This window comes from Aedes aegypti, chromosome 2, assembly GCF_002204515.2.
Source record: "Aedes aegypti strain LVP_AGWG chromosome 2, AaegL5.0 Primary Assembly, whole genome shotgun sequence".
NCBI classification, from domain to species: domain Eukaryota; kingdom Metazoa; phylum Arthropoda; class Insecta; order Diptera; family Culicidae; genus Aedes; species Aedes aegypti.
This window is the reverse complement of record NC_035108.1, coordinates 186,229,978-186,248,445: the sequence shown is the minus strand read 5'-3', so window position 1 is coordinate 186,248,445 and position 18,468 is coordinate 186,229,978. Positions and strand designations below refer to the sequence as shown.

Genomic DNA, 18,468 nt, shown 5'->3' with positions numbered 1-18,468 from the left:
TGAAAGCAGCCATCAACAATGCAGCTGAGAGCAACGTCGGGTACGTGGGATGGAGTCGACGGAACGATTAGTTCGACGAAAAATGTAGGCAGATTCTGAAGAACAAGAATGCAGCGCGGGCGGTCATGCTGCAGCAAGGGACCCGACCGAACGTGGAACGTTATACAGTCGACTCTCCACATCTCGATGTTTTACATCTCGATATCTCTCCCTATGTCGATGATTGCTTCGGTCCCTTCTTAGTAACGGAGTGATTTTCAATCAATCAATTCAAGTGTTCATTAAATTAATGTTCTGTGTCTCGATCTCTCCGTATCTCGATGGTCCCTTCGATATCGAGATGTGGAGAGGCGACTGTAGATGGAAACGGAACAGCAGACCCGCCTCTTTTGGGAGAGAAAAAACGCAGCTTAGAGGAGATGGAACAGCTGTGGCGGTAGGGCGGTTCAAAATTTAAAAATGTTTAAAAATCCAATCTCCCATATGCTCCTTACTATCCTTACCATAATAATAGTGTTCTGTGAAATTTTCAGCTTTCTAGGTGGTGATTTAAAGGTGGCCCAAAGACAATATAGATTTGTATGGAAATTGCTATGGAGAAATTTTGAAATATGTTCCAAACACGGTAGTTCTGTAATATTAATACAAACTTATTATCCCATATTGAAAACTCGTTCTTCAAACCATAATGATGAAATTTGCTGAAGAGAGAAATTCAATCCGAAGGATAGCAGAAGAGATATCCATGAGTTTGTTATGCTATTATTTAGCTTAATAAGGGATTATAGCCCTGCAAACATATACAAAAATCCCAAACAAAATTAGCTCAAAAGGGATTTGTTTCTTCAGCAACATCCTTCATCAAGGTTTGAAGAATGAGTTTTCAATATGGGATGATAAGTTTCTACTTACATTACAGTACTAGAGTGTTTGGAACATTTCTCTAAATTTCTCCATAGTAATTTCCATATAAACCTATATTGTCTTTGGGCCACCTTTAAATCACCACATAGAAAGCTGAAAATTTCACACAACACTATTTTTATGGTAAGGATGGTAAGGAGCATATGGGAGATTGGATTTTCAAACATTTTTGAAATTTGAATTGCCCTACTGTGGCGGTCTAAGGAAACACGTAAGTTCTATAAGAAGCTCAACGCATCCCGCAACGGCTTCGTGCCGCGAGCCGATATGTGCAGGGATAATGATGGGAGCTTTTTAACGGACGAGCATGAGGTGATCAAAAGGTGGAAGCAGCACTTCGACGAACACCTGAATGGCGCTGAGAGTAAAGGCAATGAAGGTCGGGACAACGGAGGAAATGTGTTCGTCAGTACTGCTGGTCATGGAAACCAACCAGCCCCCACTTTAAGGGAAATTAAGGATGCCATTCACCAGCTCAAGAACAATAAAGCTGCTGGTATGGATGGTATCGGAGTTGAACTCATAAAGATGGGCCTGGAGAAGCTGACCATTTATCTGCACCGGCTGATAGGCACAATCTAGGAAACAGAACAACTACCGGAGGAGTGGAAGGAATGAATAATATGCCCCATCTACAAAAAAGGCGATAAGTTAGATTGTGAGATCTTTCGAGCGAGCACCATTCTAAATGTGGCCTACAAAGTATTATCCCAGATCATCTTCCGTCGTCTGTCACCTGTAGTAAACGAGTTCGTGGGAAGTTATCAAGCTGGCTTCGTTGATAGCCAATCGACAACGGACCAGATCTTTACTGTACGGCAAATCCTCCAAAAATGTAATGAATACCAGGTCCCAAAGCACCACCTTTTCATCGATTTCAAGGCGGTATACGATAGTATCGACCGCGTAGAGCTATGGAAAATCATGGACAAGAACAGCTTTCCCGGGAAGCTCACGACACTGATAAGAGTGACGATGGAAGGTGTGCAAAATTATGTGAAGGTTTCAGGCGAACATTCCAGTTCATTTGGATCCCACCGGGGACTACGACAAGGCGATGGACTTTCGTGCCTGTTGTTCAATATTGCGCTAGAAGGTGTTATGTGGAGAGCCAGGGAACGATTTTTACGAGATCCAGTCAATTTGTTTGCTTCGCGGATGATATTGACATTGTCGGCCGACCATTTGAAAAGGTAGCAGACCTATACACCCGCCTGAAACGCGAGGCAGCAAAAGTTGGACTGGTGGTGAATATGACCAAGACAAAGTACATGCTAGCTGGTGGTGCCGAGTGCGACAAGGCTCTCCTAGGTAGCCTAGTGTTACGATAGGGGTGGATACGTTCGAGGTGGTCGACGAGTTCGTCTACCTTGGATCCTTGCTAACAGCTAGCCGTAAAAAACGGGAAGCTGCGGTCAGAAAAGATTCACACCCGCACTAAGTGTACCATTCACAAAACGCTCATAACGTCTGGGCATGAAACGTGGACGTTGCTCGAGGAGTACTTGCTAATACTTAGAGTCTTCGAACGTCGGGTGCTTAGGACGATCTTTGGCGGTGTGCAGGAAAATAGTGTGTGGCGGCGAAGGATAAACCACGAGCTGGCCCAACTCTACAGCGAACCCAGTATTCAGAAGGTGGCCTGGACCTCAACTGTAAGGCCGTCTTCAGTGTTGGTACTAGACTCGATGCCGAGTATGTATCTATACTAGTTGTTACGACCTCTAACTACTGGATTGTTACAACTCTTATATTCTAAATTACCGTTAAAGGCATTAAATATGAGATGTAATTGACCTTCTATTGGGGAATTTGGGAATCACCTCCTTCGATTGATTGGAGCGGCTCCTCAGCACTTGACCCGTGTGTGTGGTTATATTGGGGTGGGTTGGTGGTCTCCTTACCGATGAAATTCCATAATCTAGCGTGCATTGGGCCTCATTCTTGCTTGCAGTAAATGGTTACACTCGCGCTACAATAAAAAAAACACTATATTTGTCTCAAACACAAAACTACAACGGACTACATTTATTCACCTTACAAACTAACATTCATCACTTAAACTAGACACGTAACATTCAAAGTACGGCCGTGCGTAGGCCTGTAACCGGCGCACCTGTAATCGGATGAAGAGTACAATTTCAACTGAAACTTGCAACATTGAGAGGCCACTACAGAACCTACGGCTGGGATCTCAATGATCGGTTGAATGAAAGTGAGATCTCTCTCCTCTATAAAAATCATCTCCTGCAGCATATCCACCACTGCAAGATCAAACGGACAGCTCTCCAACGATCTCCTAAGCTGATATCGCAGTGGCCATCGAAGCAGGTAGCCACGAATGGTTGTTTACCATCAGGTCGTCTGGTCCATTTCCACTGCTATCAATAGCCTGCCTGCCTAGCTGATCTGCAGTAAACCTATTGTGTGGTCGCAGTTGGTTACTGCGATCCAGGTCTGTGGTTAGAAGGGGCTAAGGGATGCGATATTACTCCACAACACCATCCTTTCCTGGACATTTGTTGACATATTTCAATGAAATGTTTCAACGAAACATCCATACAAAACATGAGTGTTCGGAATATGAGTCTGTTCGGAATTTGAGACAAGATTGTACTACGCTTAGCTTGAAGATCATATAACATAGAGTAATCATTTCGAATATCAAAACCGTGCATTTCTACTATAGTTATAGCAGTTTTAGTGATTTTGAATGTTACTTGACATGAAAACATTGTGGGTCATTTTGTCTTACTTCCCCCTAATATAAAAATCTCAAATTTTGCGGAACATCTTCTTTTATATAAAAGAACAAATTCAGCCTGATCGGAAAACATCAATACAACTTTGTAAAGGGGGTTGCGGTTCTCGCGAACTGGCTCTTAAGTATCATTGTACCGTAATCTTCGGGCAAATTGATCACTATTTTACAACTTTTTGTATTATTATCCTTCGGAATTCAAGTATTGTCAAGTAATGTAATCGTTTTTTATGCAACAACATTTTACAATTCATAAAATTAGTTATAATATCAAAAATTGAAAATGACACATTAGGTTGATATTAATCACCATATAACAAAGCAGGTTCAAGAATAAAAATGCCCAGTCTACTAAATATGGGTCTCCTGAATCTAAAAATGATGTCAAAATTGTTACTACTCGTGTGTATTATAGTTTTATTGCAAAATAAAACTTATTAAATCTGCATAATATGCCTAAAAGTAGGCAATACCCGTTGAAATAAGCACGTTATTTAAGGATAAACGGTATTATGAGCAAAACATAAACTTGGGTTGCAGAATTTCAAAAATGAGATCAGTAGTTTACACAACATTTTAAACACTCAAAGCATCCTTGTAGATTTGGCATCAGTGGATTGTTTAGCACCGGCATATCCAACTGTATTGCTAACACCTTCGAAAACTGTGAATATTTTTATCCAAAAATTGGAATCTACCAATCTACCGCGATCTCACTATAATCGTCATCATCATGTTCAAAATTATCATAAAAATCAACAATACAATTTCAGATTTGAAACTTTAAAAAGTGATGTTCTTCTATATAAATTTCTATTAGCAACTTTAAAAACTCCACTATCCACAATTTCCAGTGAAAGAAAATCTGAAGTACCTGAAAGTTGCACAATAACCCCCTTCGGGCATAGCGTGGCCATCCGCTAGCATGAGTTGAGACCATCAGAACTCGAAGACCTGCCACCATGCCGCCGCAGTCTGCCTTCAGCAGCAGTTGGAATGGAACCTGAACGGGTTAAACACACCGCAGCAGCATAACCAGTCGAGGCGAGTAGTGAGTCGGTTTCGCGAGTTCACTTGGGGACTGCATTTTTCCCGTTGCAATCCGCGCGTCCCGTCAGTTACTATGTGCAACTTGATGTGTGCGTACGTCCGAAAGTTCGCTCTGCTCGGATTCTGTATCGTGGCGTTTAGCGCGTTTTGGTGGTGCTTCTGTTGCTGTATTTACACCGCGATCCTTAACGGAGCTCGAACGGCGGACGAAAGTTGGGATTGAAACAAAATAAAAGGTCTTCAAAAACTATATCTGCGGTTTAACAACTCAATGCAGATCAACGGGGAATCAAACTGGAAGTCATATCCAGTGAGTGAGAGATAACAACCATGCAGAAGTGACCGGGAAACAACGGGAAGTTGAAAAGTTCAAAACGAAAATAAGAGATCTGCTAGTGTGTGCTGTCGGTAGTTGTTGTTAAAGTTGCCGCCGTGGAACGAAGATGTTGATGAAGAAATTTGCGAATTGCTGACGGCTGTTTGCTTGCTGAGCGGGCGCGGAAAACAGATACGAGAAGGTAGAGTGCTCCTCGCGGCGGGATCGTGTTTTTGTCGGTGTTCTGTTTTGTACCCTGGCTTCCGTTGCTTCAGTTGATTGGCTGCGGCTGACGTTGTTTGAAAGGAGGGGACGGGGGTCTGCAGAAACGTGGATAAGAGTTAAATGTGAAGTTGTTACAGTTGAAGGTATACACCCGTCATTTGGCTTTGTGGCCTTTGTTGACTGCTTCATTATCTGCGGAAGCATACTGCCAGTCCTTTCGTTTCGTTCCACAATTATTGTCCCTTCGTTTAGAATTATTTATGTGGTATATGTTTATCTTTTGCAACTATTGACTTAAACTTGAAAGGCAGTTGAAATTGGTTGAAATGTTATATGAAGATTTTAGATTCTATTGTTGGCAATGAAAAGTCTGAAATCAAGAAATTGGTACAGTGGGATTTTTGGCAATATGATCGGAATTTTGAGTTGTAAAAAACGGAACTTTTTTTTTCTTATTTCATTGTGCAATAATTTCAAGAATATCATTAAGATGTTGTTACGTTATTTTTATCGAACCATATGATGGTCAGACTTCGGAACGCAGATTTTAGTATGGTAGAACTACGAATGTGTATACTAGAGTGATGCAAATTTCGAAATTTTTGCTCCCCTATGCTTAAACGATTTAAATTATGGTAAAAAGCATCCTCCGAAAATTTGAAATGATTTGGAATAAATTGTGCACACGCCATTTGAAGTTTATATGAAGATTACTATGGAAAACGCCAACCTTTTGTGTTCAGCCCTCTATCGCTTCGTCATAATATTTTATGGAAAAGTGAACACACTCTTCTCATGTGAAATTCTTCCAGCTACAATTTTGCCGACGATTGGACGTCAGGAAAAATTGTTATTCGTCATCATAAAGTGGGTTTGCCTTCAGTAAGCTTCACCAACTATTCGGCAGGCAACAGTGGTGTTCCTGGCGGGAAGAATAGATCAATGTAATCCAGGCTACTATGTTCTACAGCAAAAAAGCAGTGTTGCTCTGAAAGTAATTGAATGATCATCTCAGCATGGTTTAGACTTTGGATTCAAGAATAACAAATTATCCTTACGTCCCAACAAAATGTGGTCTTCGGCAAAGTTGTAGCTGGGAAGATATTACATGAGATGATTGTGTTCGCTTTTTCATATATTATTATGACGAGCAGATAGAGGACTGAACACACCTGAAATTTTGCACAGTTGTTATGGGACCTAAATGCATTTCAAAAAGTGGACTGGAGCGAGAATCTAATTTTTTCATATAACCGTGTCCCTGGCCGATACCGACCCATACCGATAATTTATATATGAGTTTTTCAATTAAATATATTAAATAAAGGAAAGTTCAAACCGTTTGGTAGAGAGTTATCGGCTGAAAATTGGAAAATAATTGAAAATTTTTGTGCAAATCACTGAGGGACTTGCAGCTGAAATATCAACTCGACTAATGAGGCCATATGGTTTGAAAATATACTCTTGTAACAAACTCCAAGACAATAACTGTCCTGTGGGGATTTATGACCACGTCTGAGTCTAATTGACTGATAGCCTCTTATAGATCAAAACATTAAGTGTTTATTACCAACAATGACCCCCGGGGGAACTCGTGATTCCTCTTGAAGATCAGAAATAAACTCCTAGGATAATTTCCAGAACAATGATATCCATATTGTCTGAGTGCTGCGCATCGACAAGTGCTTGTGGTGACCCTATGGAGAACTTGCTGAGATTGACCATTCCTGGGTCAATTTATGCGGTATCTCATAAATTCCTGAAACTATTTCATGTTGCTCGATACTGATAAGACCAAAACGTCAATTTAATAACATAGGCAAAGTACCGTTTTGATTCATATTACGGACAGCTTAAAATTCCGGACACTCTAATTTGTATAGGAAACATTCATTTTTTTTAAGTTCTCACTTTCGTGGCTCGTTTTAATCAGCATTTTACAAAGATATCCATGAACATTTATAATACTCCACTGCCTTAGACGCCTCTTAAGCGGTTTGCCGATTTCAATTAATGATTCAACTTTTCTATTAATGGTTTTCATGCAATGTCCGGAATTCGTATCAAAATGTCTGGAATATGAGGCAAAAGTGAGGAAGTGTCCGGAATAAGAATCATAAAAAGCCTGCACATTTCTATTTATTTAAAATTATTCATGTTTCGGAATCAAAATCTTCACTCACCATTCGAAAGTTAAGTTGCTTGAAGGTTCGATAATGCGGATTCCTCTCGAAAGCTTGAACTACCTGTTTATGACCCTTAATGCTATACGGAGATCCATTTTTGCCACTTTTTTCTTTCCGATCGATGGTCAAACATTCGTGTTACAGATTCAAAACACGAGACACCGTAAAATGTCCTTTGGATCGCAGTTGCAATGGTTTTGTGTTCTGTAACTCGATACCTCCCTAGCTCAATGATTCCTTCAATATTGAGTTATGGAGAGTTGACTGTATTTGATACAGTCTCTGATTGTCTGTATAGACAATACATGATCTAATTATCAGTTTAGTGTTTGTAGAGATATTATTAACCCCTCTACCGGCAGCTTCATATTTTACCGCAAGATAAAAATTCAAATCGCGATAACTTTTTTGTTTCTCAGTATTTTTGCACTATTTTTTCACAAGTTCTCTAAAACTCTTCTAGTTTGAGGATCCGTGTCGATATTGATGATTGGTGATCTGGTTTTAAAGATATTCCAAGGTTCCTTGGGGGACCGACATTTTCCATACAAAATGTCTTAGGCGGCCATTTTGTTTTACGTCAACTTATCGAAAAAGTAAAATGTCGGCTATGCAATGCCATGTAATAAGAAGCTACTCTGAAAAAATCATACAAATTGGTTAAGAATTCTTAGAGATATCTGAAAATTACGATATGAGGTTTTTTGAAGTTTTCAACATCTTTATTTGGTAACCTTGGTACCAGCAACATAAATGCTCATTACTCAAAGACGGCTGCTCCAAATTGCTTCATTTTTTCACAACATACTCTCATTAATTTATTGTTCCAAAGAGTGAACATCTGAATACGTTAAAAAATCTGTAGCCTAAGATATATACGTAGGTTATGATTAAGCGTCGGTCCCCCAAGGAATTTCGGAATATCTCTAGATCCAGATGACCAATGATCAATATTGACACGGATCCTCAAACTAGAAGAGTTTTTTGAGAACTTGTGAAAAAATGGTGCAAAAATACCGAGTAACAAAAAAGTTATCGCGATTTGAATTTTTTTCCTGCGGTAAAAAATGAAGCTGCCGGTAGAGGGGTTAAGTACGTACGAAAAGTTAGTACAGAAAGCTACACATTCATCTGCTCCCGTTGATAATTTTATTGCATAAAACACGATACTAACGATAAAATTAGTGTTCTGTGAAATTTTCAGATTTTTCGGTGGTGATTTGAAGGTGGATCAAAGACGATGTAGGTTTATATAGAAATTACTGTGGAGAAGTTTTGACGATTGTTGATGGTATAATTTTAAAAAGTGGTATGCTAAGTGCTAGTTATGTATTCCTGCTCCGGTCGTCTACTAGAAAGTCGAGTTATTAGTATTAACTTTATTTGTGAGACTTTTAGCCCATGGCTGGTTCGTCAAGGTCGAGTTGCTCGGGATGATGAAATGATTCTCAAACAAGATAACGATTTTAAGAATTATTGAACAACTGATTTGAAAAATGTGGCAAATTATTATTGATAAAATTAAAAAAAAAAGTGAAAGCCCATGGTGTAGATATTTTTTACAGCCTTATCAAGAAAATTCCAGACAGTAGCTTATCGTTCTTGGTTTTGCAGCACATATTTTCATAATTAATCATTGAGATGTTTAGTGTAATACCTATGAATAAATGAAAACCAAATTTTGTTTTATACCGTTTAAGTCCACTAGAGTTTGTATCCTTTGACAGATACCGTAATTTCGGGTGAAATTGATCATTTTTCACGTTTTTTCTAGTCTGTTTTCTAAAATATTAACAAAACAAATCAACTAAATGTAGGAAAACAAGTATGAAGGTGAGCCTCATCGGCTCATGTACCGAAATTTTCTAACAAACGTCATTTTAGTGTTAAAAAATATACCTAAAATAAAAAATCAGGAGATCTCATTTCGGGGTGAAATTGATCACTTGTCAATGCCATTATTGTTAGTTTTCAAAACAACTCTACATGATAAATTTGAGCTCCCTGAATCCGAATATGCTTGTCAAATTCTTAACAATGCAATATTTACATAAATAACAAATAGTTAAATTTCAAGAATTACGCGGAAAACGCCTAAATGTATGCAATTTCCTAAGGAATTCAATGATATCTAACAGAAAATCAATTATTTCAACCATTTGAGCTAATTGGTACGAGTTTTGGTGATGAAATCTGGTTTGGTGATATATCTCAAGCATCCTCACAAACTTTCAGGTTTATACCATGCACAAATCCTTGCTTAGAAATAGAAGTTCATAGGTGTTTGCCAATACTTCACCGTGCATGATTTTGAAATTTTACATTATTTTCATAGTAATAAACATTCTCTAACGCAAAAAACTTCACAACACACAATTCGACAATAGTTACGACAAACAACGTTCACTTACTGCAGCTTACTTTGATATTTGTGCTCCATTACGAATAAATGAAATCGTGTGATACGATGATCAATTTCACCCTTCTGATCAATTACACCCGATTTTACGGTACGCGTATACGCAAGGCCTTCTTAAATGTCGTGTAGTCGAATCTAGTAGGATACAAACTATAGTGGAATAGAATGGTATAGTATTAAATTCGGTTTTCATTTACTTAAATATTTTCAGTCGACATATTGACATATTTAACTGAAGATGGAAACATATCGAATGCTTCTTTTTAGTCTAACATACAGATGATTCCAATCCGTGTATAAAACAATTTGAGCTGCTGCAACAAGTTTCATATGTATTAAAATTGTCGGTAAAACAAAGCTTTGCATATTTTATTTGAACGATAGTGTTGTCTTACATAGAACACCTAGATATGAATTGAACATAATATTCAAAATGATAGTGTTAAAAAGATTTGAAAATATCAACTGAAATCAGAAATTCGAGTTGCGTTAAAGAATTCAAAGTTGTTAAGGACAATGGATAGGTATCTAGCATACGGAGCAAAACGATTGGCAATGCTCGTTAATGTGTTTGGTGATAACAGAACCAATGATTAATGACAAACGTTCGATAAATAGGACTCCGTCTAATGAGAAAAATATTTTATTTCAATATTTAATAGCAAACAATAAAAACAACTCACTCATTCTCGTTAAATCAGACGTTGCCGTTGTCAATAAAAACTAGATTTGCGCCATAAACATTTCGAGTCAAACCAGGCGAACATTGTAATTAATGGTTCCCCATTACGCCCATCCCTCGTGTGGTGTTTATGACCCTAGGTATGATCACTTCTATTACATCGTCATTGCAACTGCAACCCTGATGATGATGCGTTTATGATCAAGCTGCAAGCAAGTAAGTAGGTAAGCAAACTGCAGCTTGCGATCTTCCCATCGCGTTTCCTTTGGACACTTGCGCACCAGAACGCGGGACGATCGTCATCGTCCCCAGCATGTGCGGTAAGGAAAGACGTGATAATATGCGCCCCTAAAGAAAAGAGTCAATTTTAACTGTGAAATTCGTCGTATACGTTATCCTAATTGGATTCACAGGAAAGTCACAAATATGTGGGCTTCGTAGCCGTGCGGTTAGCGGCGTCAGTCGTTTAGGCGTATTGTGCTACGGAGTGTGGGTTCGATTCCCGCCCCAGTCGGAGAAAACTTTTCGTCAAAACGAAAAATTCTTCACTGGTCCACTGGTCGTTCCATGTGTCCGTTGTCTAATGTTAGTTATGTTCAGTCTGTGCAGCCTATGGCTGAAGACGATGTAAATTGTCTGTTTTTTATAAGCTCGCAAAGCAGTCATTGCAGCCATTGGATTCAAATCATATCTATGAAATCAAATAGAAAATAAATGAATTCATGATCAAGTATTTCAAAAACATCGGGATAAAACGCGCCTGGATAGTTGCGATTTTTTTTGTGGTGAAATCCAGTTATTTTCCAAATTCTTATGTATGCAGCAGATACTTTGAGTTCTATATCTCGTGTATGTTTGGATTATTGAGGCATAATTTGAATTTTACCAATGGTTTCTGATAACCATTAAGTATGACGCATTTTTTCCCACTTCATTTACTCACAAGGTTGACAAAATTGTTTTTGAATTTCCTGTTTAATATTGTTATGAAATAATTTGAAAATGTTTTTCTCTGAGAGGCGTTCAAAATTTATAAAGTACCGTCGTTGGGGGTGACAATGGGTCAAAAAGTGATATGTGCGATTTATTTTTTGAATAACTATCGCAATTTAACTCCAATAAACTTCAAATTTCGTGTGTATGTACTTTGATGGTACATTAACAACTGTTCAAAAAATGAAAGACAGATATTTATTCACAGCGGCACCACAAGTGAATGAAAAATGACCCAATCTCACCCCATAGAGGGGGTGACATTGGGTCACTGTAATTGAAATAACTTGTTTTTGAGAATATGGTTTCAAAACCATTCACAACTGAAAAATATTGACAAAAAACGATGCAAACAAGACAAAAAGATATCTAAGATGTTTCACAAGTATGATAAACCCACTTAAAAGAAAGATTATACTGAAAATAGAAGAGCTATGAGAAAAAATATGTAAACCCAACATTTATCGTCAAGTTTACATAAATTTTCTTGATTTTTCCCTCAAATTGTATTCAAAGTCTCATCCCCATTGCTATAAAGCCCATTCAGTTTCCCCAAAGGTGTACTGAAACAGTGATTATTTTAAACCTTCGCAAATAGTTAAATTTTGGTGCGACATTCCACGATCAATAAATTTCAGGCAGAAGTTGACGTCATAATCCCAGTATTTCAGCGATCCAACTCATTTGTACTTCTGTGAGATGTTTCTATAATATGAAAACAGTGATAAATAATCAAATTTAGAAAAAAAACACCCTTTTGATAAAAATTTACGATGTTGCTGCGCACGAAACACAGTTGCTGGTTTAAGAAGTTGTCAAAATGCGTTGTATTGTTATTCAATGCACGGAATACTCAAGTAGACCTGTTTGATGTTTCAGAGATGCTGTATTTAGAAAGAATAAACACATCTTAATGAAAAAAGAAAACACCCGGCACCGTAAAATGTCAAAAAAGTGGACTTGGAATTTCTTTTACTATCGTTCTTGCTTGACCCAATCTCACCCCCATTTTCAATGTCTTAGACATCGTACCGAAAAAAAGGATTTTTTTTTGTGGAAAATCAAACAGATTCCGGAAAATACCTGTGATGTGTAATGAAAAGACTTTCAACATTCTACTAATACAACGATAGAGGCTAGAGTACATGCGTGATACTTTGTACAGGGGAAATTTAATGTTGTAAATTTTATCTAGTTTCAACATGCAAGTTTATTGATGTAGTACACAAAAACTACTATTTCTAAAAATGTATATTGTTATGAATTATGTGTAATAATATATTCCCTAACATATGAATTATTAATTTTAGTAATATCAGCGTTATTAGCTGAAATATTTCACAAAACATATTTTTCCGTTTTGACCCAATCTCACCCCCTAGACCCATTGTCACCCCCATCGACGGTATCTTATTACATGATCAGATTTGAACAAAAAATATATTTTATCTTGGACAGATTGCAATGGCGCGTTTCATCCCGATGGCGCATCATACACCTAGTTCCCCTACCATCGCATCAGAGGAAACAAACTATTAGCAAACAAATGAAGTTGTTAACATAATAACTGTTCTTTGAGTCGTTTTTTTCTTTTTTCTGCTTTTCACTATCTTTCCCGCCAGCTGCCATCAGAGCGACTCGACTCCATTGCAACGCACATTCCTGGCGAGCTTGGAGTTGGGGTATGATTGAAAGGTGATTGGGAGATTTTCCCGTGGAAAACAAAAAACTATTATTGATATTACGTTAACTAAAAGAAGCATTCAATCGGCAATGGCTCAAGCATAACAGAAAAGTAATTGAATTATATTGGAATTTGTTACTTATCCCAACATGTGTTACATTTACGTATTTTGTTGGGTCTTCTTCTTTCTTCTTTCTGGCGTTACGTCCCCACTGGGACAGAGCCTGCTTCTCAGCTTAGTGTTCTTATGAGAACTTCCACAGTTATTAATAGAGATCTTACTATGCCAATGACCATTTGTGCATGCGTATTTTGTGTGGCAGGTACGAAGATACTCTATGCCCTGGGATGTCGAGAAAATTTCCAACCCGAAAAGATCTTCGACTGGTGGGATTCGAACCCACGACCCTCAGCTTGGTCTTGCTGAATAGCTGCGCGTTTACCGCTACGGCTATCTGGGCCCCCATATTTTGTATTTTGTTGGGTACCATTCGTGAAACTCTTCAATAAAATATCATAATTATTACAAAGATTGTAACTAGCCCGTAAACAAAATTTTTTTAGCCAATATGAAATAAATAGGTGAATAGGCGTCACAAAGAAGCGACAAGTTTGAAATTAATTAGTTGGTGGAAAGTTATGGAATACTTCTTCAGTAGAGAAGTTAGGAAAAATGCAGGGATGTGAAATGGTTCTTCGATGGCTAAAGACTCGAAAAGTGAACATATGATGGCAGCGGATCATTCTATGGATTAAATGAACCACTGAATATTTAATCTACCCCAAATATTTCTTCCAAATGTCAGACATAGCAATATCCACGTCTGGCGTTACATTCTTACTGGGAAAAAGCCTGCTCCTTAGCTTAATGTTGTTATGGGCACCTCCACAGTTATAACTGAAAACTAACTTTGTACCATTTTTGAATTGTATGTCTTGTGCCAAGCACGAAGATATGTCCTGGAAACTCAAGAGAATATCCGACTTCCCGATACCCTACGCATTTCCTGAATTGCTTGGTTTTCCACTATATTTATTTAGGGCCATGGCAATATCACATAATTGATTGAAAATCCACACTTCACATATAAACCAGCCAGCCATACAATTACTGTGCATAAAAGCATAACCGTCATACGGTCGGAGTACCAATTAGCCGCATGGCTAAGAACAAATATTCGTATAAAATTAAATAACAAAACCAGCGGCATTATATTCACATCATCTGAAAGTGTTTTGTCTTGGTTTTGAGGATGAAAACTACGAAAACTCATATTTTTGTATTTATAGTCGATTGTGCCACTATAGGGAGATGAAATTTTAAGCGAAACTACACAGCTAAAAAAATGTTGTAAAATTAAGTTTATTTTGATGCACATATTTGGAGCATCAAAATAAACCTAAATTTCAACGACCAATCCATTATTCTTAAATCGATTTCACTTTAAATTTACACGATCATGTAATATTCAACCAGTTTTGATTGAAAATTGAATGTATATTCATTTAAGTTTACATGATGCTGTAAAAATACACGAATTTAATTTATTTTTACACTAGACTTCAGTTTACATCACATTTAAAATTAAATATTTTTTTCTGTGTATTTATTTCGGTCATTTAACATCAAGCTGTGAATCAATGATACTTAAAATAATAGCTCCTGGCCTCCATGTGAAAAAATATTTTGCAACGATTTATAGCAAAATAGCTGTAAAAGCCAATAGTGCGACTATAGGGACTATCTACCATGGTTTGGGATCCATCGCATTACCCTATTCCGGGCAATTATAATGCGGATACACTCACCAAGATGTGCACTTTGGTAGGCTATATATATGATCAGGGATTGAATTCTAATTGACAGTATTTATCACTTATCGCTCTCTGTAACAATCATGATCCGCCCGCAGCACATCATGAGTGTCTGTTTATCATCTTCGCTACAGCTTTAATTTGATCAGGGAGATAACAGTGTATGATGAAACCCATCTAAACAAGCTTCACACCTAGGGGATAATATGGTTAGGCAATGTTTTGGGATTGTTCATCACGCCTGTACAATTAAACACCTAACCCCAATGGTGAATATGCAAGACAAAATAGTTCTATCATCTCTCTCTCTCTCTCATTGTGGCTCTCGTTCGCAGCTTTTATTATCAAGAAATCTGACCAATTCGATAAAATTACTTAGAAATATGCCCCAAAACCAAATAAATGGTGTCTAAATCTTTATGATTATTTTTGTTTATATGTATCTTGCCTAAAGGATAAATGAATGATTATTCTGGTCCTTTTGGAGCGCCGGAATTTCGCAACACCATTTATTTTATTGGAAAATCCCAAATCAAACAATATATATGTGGCTTTAAAACAAGTTCAACGATTTATCAAAACAGATTCGATTACTCTATCCTAAATTTTACGATTTCTTAGCATTACTGGTCAAAATCACTTGATAAAATTCTGACACTGATGAGTGTTTACCAAATTGTATTGGCTAACGCTGCGTTCTGCGTCAACTGAGTTTCCAGGAACAGAAAGATATTTCACCGAATTTGGTACAGAGGAGGGAAACGGTTAGCAAACCAAAACGTCAATGGACCCACGTTGTCTGGTACTTTCGAAACAGCCTGTTTGTAAGCCGATAGTTCGTCTTGTAACGTCGATCTATTTATTGCACACTCCGGAATATCATCAAAAAGGTCATCAACAGACAAAAACTTCGCTTGATGAGGATCCAGTAAACGAACCGATCGTAGAAATGTCAGACAAGGTTGACAAAAACGCGTAATTGGAGAAGAGTAGTACTGTTCTAATCATAGTTGGGAACAGTTCTGAGATTCACACATCAGTAGGCAAGCGTAGCAAGTCACAGTCAGCGAAGCCAGTGAAACTCACGCCCACAGCATAGAAATTAACAAGTCCTGCTCTTTACTGATGTAAATATCAAGTTTGATTGTAAACATATGACGTCACTCCTATCGTACCATATACCTTCCGGACCACTAGATCATTTTATTTTCGAAAATTTGTTCGAGGTGGATTGGAATGATGTCGTCAAATAGCTGTCAATTTTCTGAATATATAATCCTTCTTAATATAGTACACCGTGCTCACGCCTATCGCTGCTGTAGGCAATATGCCTTGAAAATAGTTTAACACCCGTTGCAAAGGGCAACCCAAAACTACTGTAGAAAAATGGTCCATTTCTCGTTGCATTTCTTGCTTTCAATGACACTACTGATTTAGAAAATTCATGTACCCAACATAGGCTACTTGATGAGATTCACGATTCTGAACTAATGTAGTGAGAAGGGCCACGTGATTTTCGCGAAACTAAAGCCTACTACTATTACCCACCCACGGCATAAAATTTAACAAGGCAGGCTCTTTACTGATGTAAATATCAAGTTTCATTGTAAACAGGTGACTTCACTCTTATCGTACCATATACCTTCCAGACCACTAGATCATTTTTTTTTTCGCAAATTTGCTCGAGGTGGATATGAATGACGTCGTCAAGTAGCTGTCAGTTTTCGGAATATATCACCTTCTCAATATAGTACATCGTGCTATTACCATTCCCAGCCCAGGTTTCAATCTTATTCGATACATCTACGATGGTTTCCCGTTTCCATCTAGGTAGTCCCTTTTCCTTAATCTGAAAATACTGTTTTAAATACATTGAAAAGTGAGCCAAATTTCGAACTAACCCATACCATACCTGCAAGCAAATCCATTATCTTCAACTTACCGTTTTAGAATTAAATTACAAAGTCTCTCGGTTACTTACTTTTATCTTTGAGCAACCCTCTAAAACTCTATGTAAAATGACTGCAATGTAATAATTTCCTTACAGGTAAAACTTCAAGATATTTGTAGTTCGTCATCCAAATTTCAGCCAATTCGGAATACCAGAAGCAGAGATACAGCACCCCAAACTTGGGCATTTTGTATGGAAAAACAGCATTTGGTAACTAACCTATGTCACTGACTGTATTTATAAATTTAAAGATAGCTCAAACCGCAATGGTATCTTCAAAGAAGTTGTTTGTATATTCATAATATACACCTGAGTTGAATAAAAATTTTAAATAAATTCAAACAAAATGAAATAAGTTAAAAATTATTCAAAACATATAAATAATATTTTTTAAAAAGGTACCCTAAGACTTTAGTAGCCCGCGAACGCCCGCGATGAAAAAAGGTCATTCAAAAGCTTGAAACAAGATTGAAGGCTCTTGATGTAATTTGTTCTACGAAAACTTGCGATATACCACTTTTAACACGGTTCAACCCTGGGCTACGCTAATACGTGAATTGCAATCGTAGGAGCCATGAATATCATGTATGATTTGTGCTACGATCTAAACAAGTAATTGTTAAACGCATAAGACGAAAGTTCTTGATTATAAATTAAATACTAAATTTCATAAGCATGATGAAAAACGTGAACTGCACGAGGCTTCTTCCCATGTAGCTTCTTCATATGCAGTATTTGTGATATATTTTTTTTCTCTTCTGAATTCCTTAAAAGTCACAATACTGTAAGGTGAACTTTGAATTATTACTTAATAAATACGTTAATAACAATAACACAAATCATCTCGGATAATTAAGATGGTCGAACAAAAGTACCTTCTGTGGAATGTAGCCTCTAGGTAAATAGAAATAGTTTTTTCCTACTTGAATATGCTTTTTTCAAAACAAATATGAAAGTAGAATGAAGCCATAGACATAATAGTGATGTTGAGCCTGATGAAATGTATGATACTTGCATTGGGGCAGGGTTTTATTTAAGATATTTATGAACTGATTTGGAATATATTTTTACAGTTCTTCAGACAATACTTGATTTTTAGGGATTTTTAAATAACGAATTCAAAAGCAATTAAAGTTTAGCCATAATGATTTTTTTTGACTAATTGAATTCGTTAAACAATTTAAAATCATTAAAAGAATAACTTATTGATATTTTCAGCAATTTAGATTTAGACAAGAATCATGATAGTTTTTGTATAAATCTCTTTTTAACTTTTCGTCAATTATATCACTTTAGTCTATTTGTCATTACTTTTGAAGTAGTGTGCTGTAAACCCTAATTATCTGTCCAAAACAAGAAAAATATGTAATCAAACGCCCATTCTGCTTGAATATGGCATACAAAATGTGAAACATATAATTTAAGCCATTTAAAAAAGAGTTTGAGGTTTTGGCCAACATTT

General features: G+C 37.2%; 1 protein-coding gene across 3 annotated transcripts in view; it reads left to right on the top strand.

Annotated features, from left to right (window-relative positions):
• Positions 1-4,651: 4,651 nt before the first annotated feature.
• Positions 4,652-18,468, top strand: part of LOC5577463 — a 162,193-nt gene continuing 148,376 nt past the window's right edge. For 2 of the 3 annotated variants that reach the window (XM_021843410.1, XM_021843409.1), the window contains exon 1: positions 4,654-5,253. The gene's annotated coding sequence lies outside the window, so the exon portion shown is untranslated. Of the gene's footprint in view, positions 5,254-18,468 lie in introns of all 3 variants that reach the window. The other variant, XM_021843411.1, reaches the window with a different exon arrangement.